The sequence below is a fragment of the Notechis scutatus genome, unplaced genomic scaffold (genome assembly GCF_049901735.1).
Source record: "Notechis scutatus isolate UNSWTSFEM ecotype Mainland unplaced genomic scaffold, rNotScu1.2 NSCUCTG36, whole genome shotgun sequence".
NCBI lineage: Eukaryota > Metazoa > Chordata > Lepidosauria > Squamata > Elapidae > Notechis > Notechis scutatus.
Window position 1 is genome coordinate 216,462 of NW_028263115.1, and position 8,383 is coordinate 224,844.

An 8,383-nucleotide genomic window follows, 5' to 3' on the forward strand; every position below is an offset into this window, starting at 1 on the left:
ATCGTTTCATTATAGAGGCAGCCCTCAACTTACAACCATTCCTCTAGGGACTGTTCAAAGCTACAGCGGCACTGAATCAAGTGACTTATGACCCTTTCCCCACCCTTATGGCCATTGCAGCGCCCCCTGGTCATGCGATTGACATTTGGGTGCTCGGCAAATGGTTCCTAGTTATGACGGTCACATGCGATCCCCTTTTGCGGCCTTTTGTCAAAGGGGAAGCCAGATTCACTTAACAACCGTGTTACTAATTTAACAATTGCAGTGATTCCCTTAACAACTGTAGCAAGAGAGGTCATAAAATGAGGGTAAAGCTCACTTAGCTAACTCCCCACTTAACAAACATAAATTCTGGGCTCAGTTGTGGTCGTTGGTCTCCCTGTGTATTTGTTTCTGACCTGAAGAAAGTTCCTAGAGAAGTAAATGTGGAAGGAAGGACACACCCAAGCTAAAAAGAAGAAATATTTCCTCTGGCAGTAGTAAAGCTTGCCCAATCTGCCACAGCCACCTCTCTCTATGCAGCCCTTCCTTCACAGTTTTTTTGCTCTTCTGTTTAGATAATGGGGCATTTTGGAAATAAACCAGAAATCAATTAAGCTTCAAAGTGTGTTTTAATTCACACTTTCATGACAATGCTCTGGATGGATCCAGTTCCACCAGGCCTTCCTTTCCTGCAGTGTCACCCACCTTTCTGTGTGGAGAAAGTCCCCTCCGGACAAGGAACGCAGTCGTAGCAGCAAACTGGCTCTCCTTCTTGAGACCTCTTGACAAATCCAGGAGGACAACTTTCCACACATTCAGATTGAGGAAAGGACTGAGCAGAAAAAAATAAGATTGCCAAAGGAAATGTGTTAGGACTCTCCATCCATGGAAAATGGAGGTAAAAATGGATATTAGATAAGATATTAGATATTAGCCTCTGGCCTTCACTTAAGTAAAGACAAAATCTCTCACTATTAATGATTGGAGATACAACTTCTGGAAGATTCTTCCTTTAGTTCCTCTCTTTTGCTTTTGGCATCTCACATTGCCAAAAAAAAGAAAGGACTTTATTAAATAGAAAAGTCTGGAGAGATGGAACAAGTGGTGGGATTCTACTGGTTCTTTCCAGTTCCATAGAACCGGTTGTTATGATTCTGCGCAGTTCAGAGAACTGGCAAATTGCACCACTGACTGGCCCCGCCCCTCTCTGCCCACCCCTCCCCTCCGTGCCCAGTCAGTCCTTATCGCGCATTCACGGCATCGCTTGCAGCCTGCTTTTGCCCACTCCCCAGGCCAGCCATTGCTGCATGCCTTCCGCTGTGGCCCTGCCTGATATCCCAAGGGGATATCCCTTGGGGGCAAATCCCAAGATCTGGGTCGGCTTCCTCTCTCTCTCTCTCTCTCTCTCTCTCTCTGCCCGGATTGAGTGGGTACCCATGCAGGCCTCCCAAAGGCCTGGACTCCAGCCCCATGGTCCTCAGCCCCAGCCGTGCCCTGAGCAGGGGCCCCAAAGGGAGGCCCAGCGGAGGCTCTTCCGTCCCCCAGGGAGGAACCAGGGGGCTCAGGGGTCCCAGCCAGAGAGCAGCGGCCACGGAGGAGGAGGAGGAGAGGAGGAGGAGGAGGAGGAGGAGGAGGAGGAGGAGGAGGAGGTTTGTGGCCGGAGAGCCTCAATCAGGATCCGGGGAGCTTGGGTGACTCTGCCTGAGCCTGAAGGGCCAGGAAGGGGCCGGATTCGCAGGGCGTCCCAGGCTTGGCTCCAGGGCGGTTCAGGGCAGCCTCAGAACCAGCTGGGATGGCTCCCAAACCAGGATCCGGGTCTTTAGGGGATATTGAAGGTCAGTCCAATTCACGGTGGCATGTTTCACTTCTGATGGCCATAAGAAACCACGTTTTCTGCATTCTGCAAGCCGGCCAATGACTGAGGGTCTCTTCAGGGGTCTCTGCTGTTTCTCAAAATGGAGGCAACGCGTGGAGAGAGGTTGGTCTCCATGAGTGTTTTTCAAACTTGAAGAGGAATGGACTTCAGCTCCCAGAGTTCCCCACCCAATAATGCATGGACTTCCTCATGCTGGGCATGGAATTCTGGGAATTAAAGTCCCTTCATCTTCAAGTTCCAAGTTTGGAAAATGCATGTCTACCTTTTTCCCTGAGGTGAGGAGTTAAAGCCCTGCACCAAGACTTGGCTAACTCACAGGTTGCTCCATCTATTTTCTTTCTTTCTTTCTCTGTGTCTCCCTCCCTTCCTCTCCCACTCTCCCTCCCAGGTAACCCCAGATCCCGCTCTGAAGACCCAGCCCTGCTTGGCTTCTTCCTGACAGGAGCCTCTCCTGGAAAGACACGGAGCCCAAGTGAGGCTGGAGAAACCCCGGGGCTGCGTCCCCCCAGCATTCAACCAGGGACTCATAAGCCAGGTTAGTCTCTTCCCAGAAATGGGGGCCTCCCTCAAATCCCTTCCTCTTTCCTAGCCCTCTCTGTGGATCTGGGCTTTGCTTTCCCCTGAATGCCCCATGTATGAAAAAAAGTGGCAGTGGAACATGGGACTTGGGCTTCCCTCTTCCCAGGACTTGCCTGGCCTCTACAGCGGAAAAAGAGGCAGGGGAACTATTTGGATTTTGGCATTAAATAGGCATAATGAAACACTGAAGTTGAACGTGTTAAAAAGAAAGAATAGCTAATAACTGGAATTAATGAAATTAATGAAAGTTTAAAAAGGGAAAAAGGGAAAAGAAAGGGTGGAACGTGGAAACAGAACTGAGCCCGCCACTTAATGGCAAAGGGAAAATTTCAGTGACTCTTTGAAAAGTCTTTTTAAAATTGGAATTTGAAAGGAAACAAAAGGAATTCCATTATAATAAAATAAAAACCCTGAAAAGTGAAATACTAGAATATTACAAGGGAAAAAAGATACATGAAGAAATTGCCCTGGGATTATTTGGTGACTTTGGGAAAAAGTTGGAAAAGAAATCAACAGAAGGAAGCTGGAAACAAAGATTTATGGACACTGACTGTTGAAATTTAATATAAAGGACGCTGGTTGCAATAAACTACTAGACAATTGGATTGGACATAAATATTAAACAAAAGGAAAATCAAAGAAGTAGTAATGTACAAAATGGGAGAAATGTGTGTGGAAATAAAATTGGAACAACAAAATAGGAAGGAAATGATGAAAGAAAGCCTGGAAATGTACAGCATTATACTACAAAACTTAGAAATGGTAATGCAGATTAAAGAAGAACAAAGAGAAACCGAGGGGGAGGAGTGAAATAAAGAGGAAACCAGCCCTAAAGAACAAGTGGAACAACATTAAAACAGGAAAAAAAGAATTAAAGTTAAAAATGTGAGGTTTGATGTGATAATTAAAGGGGGAATTGTTTGGAAAATTAAACAAAGGAAAAGGAAACAGCAGAAGAGGGAATTACAGAGGAGAAATCAAGAGAGGGAGGGGGATAAAATAAATAATTGGAATAAGAAATGGAGAGAAATTATAAAGGAAGAAAGGGGAATTAAGAGAAAGGACCAGAAAATGATGGGAAGTAGAAAGCAAACAACAATGAAAAAAATTATATAGTCAGGAGAATGAGAGACAATGGGTAGAAGAAGAACAGGAAGGGGGATTCTGCAAGGTAACGTGTTGTAATATATAAGAACATAGATTTAAAAATGGAAAAGAATGGAACTGATATTTTTCTTTTAAGGATTATTGTTAAACCAGACATAGATTTAATTGAAATAGATATGGAAATGGGAATTTACTGTAAGAATATTAATTTATATTTAATAAAGCAGTGAATAAAGTTAAAATGAGATGAGAATTGTAATGGAAAGACAATTATCAGTTTCTAAAATTAATTGAATATTTTTGAAATAGATGATTTAGAATGTAATTGAGAAAAAAAATACCATGCGGAATTTGACACACACACACACACACACACACACACATACATATACATAAATACATGTGTGATATGTAGTAGTTAGATTGTTATTAATGTAGAATGTGATAATTAAAAAATGACTATACTATGGTAAAACTTTATAATGATTTAAAGGGAATAAATTGGGGGAGTGTATAAGGCAAAGGGGTGGCAAGCTCGAATTGACAATTAAAGGGGACACCTGGATTATTAGAATTAGGATGGAACCTATTGAACAATGAATGGAATAATAGTATGTGATGAAATTGCAAATGTGACAGATAAAAGTAAATATATGTACTGAATATAGAAATGAAATAAGAACCTTAGATAATACTGTAAAACAAGATATGAGAATATTTAAAGAAAAATGAAATAAGTTATGATATGAATTGGAATTGGATAAGTGTAATGAATATAAGAATATTTGAGAATATTTAAAGGAAAATGGAATAAGTAATAATACGATATGAAATTGAACACGAAAGATGAATATGTAACTATGGTCATTTTGTATTGAAATGTAAAAACCTGGAACCACCCTGTTCACCAAGAGATGTTTTTTTTAAATATAAAAATAAAAAATTATTAAAACAAAAGAAAGGGAGGCAGGGGAACATGGGATATGGGTTTCTGCATCCCCAGGTCTCAAAGAAGGAGGTTGAAAGAGGATTTTGCATGTCTGTTTTCCATCTGCAACAGGAAGCTCCTGAGCTCCCCTTCCCTCCCTCCCTTCCCCACATGGGGTGAGAGGCTGCCTTGATTCCTCCATCTCTTTTCACTTGGTTGTCTCTGACTTCTCCCTCTCTGTGCATGTGTTTGTTTTTGGGTGTGATTTTTTTCAACTATGCAAAGTTCTGATAACTAGTTTTTCATTAAAGTTCATTTTATTCTTGGAATCTGGCCACACTATTACATCAACCCCTTTGTGAAGGTGTCACTGAGCATCTGTTTTCCAAATAAAGAAAATGTTGCTTCCATTTCACACCTGTGACATGCTCAGACATTAACTGTCTCCCGGGATTGTCTCTTTAACCACGATGCCAACAAATGTCACACTTATTTTTTTTGTCTTCATCCACAGGTGCCGTGTATTCCCTCTGGGGCCAATTTCAAGAATGAAGCTCCCAAACCTCTCAATTCCAGATGACGGATTTAATTCAATCTCTGCCCCTGTCATTATGAACCACATAGGGATTATTTCCCTTTCATTTCCCTGCAGAGAAAGGCCCAACAAACTCTGAGTGCAAGAACCAGCTGACTTATCCAGGGATCCCTCCTGAGAGGGAGAATTATGATCAAAGTTTCAGCTCTGCTCTGTGGCCGAATCCTCCCGGGAGACTCTGGGCAGAGACAGGGAGTCTGTGGCAGCTTCTCTCTTCTCCCCCCTGACCCCGGATGGAAACTTTCCCTGCTGGAGAACTTGGCTTCAGGCAAAAAGTTTCATTGAACAATTTGAGAACTTTGAACTTCTCTCCTCCTTAAAGATCAGGGCTGCCTGGATCCCTTCCCAGCAAAGTTTGCTCCCCTGGGGAAAAGAAGGGCTGGGGGCAAATGGAGCCCCCAAGAAGCCCCTTTTCCATCTCTGCTTCCTTACAATTCAAGGGCTGAAAGTTTCTCCTGGTTTCTTCCCATTGGGGCTGGGCAAACCACCTTTGGGGTCCCTGCAGAGGCAGAAGAGGGAGGCCGCTGGGCAGCCCAGCTAGGTTGGTTAGCATTAAAGTTGGACTGCTCAATTTGTGGTAAGAGTGTGGGTGGGTGGGTGAGTGTGGGTGTGTATGAATGCTTCATTGGCCAAGTGCGATTGGACACACAAGGAATCTGTCTTGGTGCAAATGCTCTCAGTGTCCATAAAAGAAAAGATACATTCATCAAGCATCATCAGGTACAACACTTAATGATAATCATAGGAAACAAAAAGCAATCAAATCATACTTAGGAAACAGTCAAAAAATCATTAGGATACAAGCAACAAAGTTAAAATCATACAGTCACAAGTGTATGTGTGTGTGTGTGTGAGAGAGAGAGAGAGAAGTCCAACCTCCAATAGACATTCTACCCATCCTATAGAGTCTATACAGACAGTATATATTCTATACATCCCAGGATTTCTCCCCTCCCCCCAGGGTGGAATCTTGCCAGGCGTGGGAAAATCCGTCGCTCCTTTCCCACGGGAGGGGCACCCAGGCCCTTTTCCCACCGCCTTCCACACCCTCCCCCCCCACGCCCAAGGGGGGAACCCCGAAAGGCCCTTTGGTTCCCCCAGCAGCCTCTAGGACCCCCAAAAAGACCCAGCCCTGCCTGCGCACAAAGTCCCACCATCGCTCCAGGGTCCCCACCCGAGCAGTTCAAGGCGGGGAAAGGGGAGGAGCCCAATCCTGGCCCCGCCTCCCCGCAGGGGGCAGAGCAGAGCCGATTCCCATCGCGACCCCCCGCGGAGAGGCCCCCCTCCCCCCGCCCGGGAAGCCTCGCAGCGTCGGCGCAGAAAGCCGGGAGCAGCAGTTTCAGAGGAAGAAGGGCGCATGCGCGAGCGACGTGCCCGTAGCAGCTGGAGGAGAGACGATTCCACCTGTGAGGCTCTTTTCCAAGGAAGGCCGGAAGTAGGCATTCCTTTCCGCTCTAGGACCTCGAGCTCTCTGGCCTTAACCCTTGCGCTGCGCCTCGATCAGTCAGGCATAGATGACGCGGACTACAGAACACACTGCGCCTCCCGCAGCCCCCATAAGGTCCCGGCGGTTCCTGCACGCCAAGTCCCCCAGCGCCCCCAGCAGTCCAAGGCGGAGCAAAGGGAGGGGCCAAGTCGGGGGGGGAAAGCAAAGCCGGATTGCCTCCTGCGACCCCCGCCCATCCTGAAGCCTCCGATCCAGGGCGGCTTCAGAGGGGGAACAGAGCATGCGCGAGAGGACGTTGCCTGCAGTGATTTATGTACGGGGTGGGGTGGGGTGGAGAAGAGAATTCCACGCAGAAGGAAGCGGGTCCTCCTTTCTGCTCACAACTCTCTGGGCTTAACCCTTGCGCTGCACTCTGCTCTGGCAGGCGGAGATGAGAGATACGAACCATCACCCATGAAGTACTACTACAGGGCGTCCCTGGGCCTTTCTCGAGGGCTGAGCTCCTCCGTGTCCCATCATCCACTCCCCGCACCCGTCTGGTCTCAAGGCCGCTGGGACTGGGGCGCAAAGGCGCGTCCCTCTCCTGCCTCCCTCTCGCAAGGGGAGCTGCCGTGGCTGGGCGGGACCACCAGGGGGCGCCCTCCGCAGGCGGCCTGCGAGCCTCAAGAAAGGGACTGAGCATGCGCGTCTGCCTCTTGCGCGCCTCTGCTTCTCTCGCTCCCCAGCCTGATGGAAAGTCCCGGGGGAGGGGAAGAGGGGGAGGGCTTCTTCCGGGTACATTGTGTCCCCCCGCCCTTTGCACCTAGATATGCGCCCCCAGCCTCCCCGGGTCCAAGAGGCTGCAAGAGGGTCTGGCAGGGAGGAGCCTCCCCAGGAAGGGGGTCCCGCCAGAGGGCAGGCTGGAGCGGGGCGGGGGGCTCGCAAGGAGGGGGGGTTCCTATCCCCTCCGAGCCCCAATCGCAGCCAGTGCAGGAGTTTCTCTCCTTTTAGGCTTCTTTCCCACTTGATGCCAGGAACGTTTGGATGCTCTTTGGGAGGCCCGGGAAGGAATCTCGCCTTTAGGGGTCTCCCCACAAATGCCAAGCAAAGGGGGGGGGTGGCCACTGTCCTCTCCTCCCCTCCCCCAGACAATCCAGGACTTCCCTGCAGGGGAGCAGCTGGTGGCAGCATTGCTGGGGGTCCCATGCACAGACTGGGAGGGGGGCGTTTTGGGAGTGAGGGATACCAGCCTCCCCCCCCCCATTCTGTCTGTGTGTGTGTGTGTGTGTGTGTGTGTCTGCCTGCCTGGCCCTTTCCGGCCCTTCAGCTGGACTGTGAGGCTGGTGGGTGAGTCCAGTCGGAGACTCAGCCTGGATCCCCCTCCCCTCCGCAGGTGGGAGGCCCAGAGGGTGGGAGAGGGCTGGGAAGGGCCGTTTCTGCCCAGCTCCAAGGCCGGGAACCCTGGCAAGGCCCCCTCCACCCCCGGGGCCATGTGAGGGAGGCTTCCGTGGCCCTGAAGAGCCAGCCTGGAGGGGCCGGATCCCAGGCACTTGGGACGCCCCTCTCAGCCAGGGACCCCGGGAGGAGGAGGAGGAGAGCCGGAGCTGCCCAAAGGGACGGAGCAGATGGGCAGAGGCCCAAGAATGTGGACCCTTTCCGGCCAAGAGAAAGGAGGGAAACCCCCCTTTGCAAAGCAGAGGAAGAACCAGCCCCTCAGGAAAAGCAGCCCCCAGGAAGGAAGAAGCGCCAGTCTGGAGCTCCCCAGCCCCCCGACTTCAGGGAGGGGGGCTGCCAGGAGGGACCCTGGGAAACAGGGGGGGCTGGGGGTCCCACTTGGATCCCTTCCCAGCCCCCCTGTCCCTGGAGACAGGAGCTGGGTTTGGGGTGGTG

The 8,383-nt window shown here is 49.4% G+C and overlaps 1 long non-coding RNA gene across 1 annotated transcript; it reads left to right on the forward strand.

The window, feature by feature from the left end:
- The first annotated feature begins 1,931 nt into the window (after positions 1-1,931).
- Positions 1,932-5,172, forward strand: LOC148128653 (uncharacterized). Its single transcript, XR_015746215.1, has 2 exons — positions 1,932-2,393; positions 4,987-5,172. It is a non-coding gene; the product is annotated as an uncharacterized LOC148128653 (long non-coding RNA).
- The last annotated feature ends 3,211 nt before the right edge of the window (positions 5,173-8,383 follow it).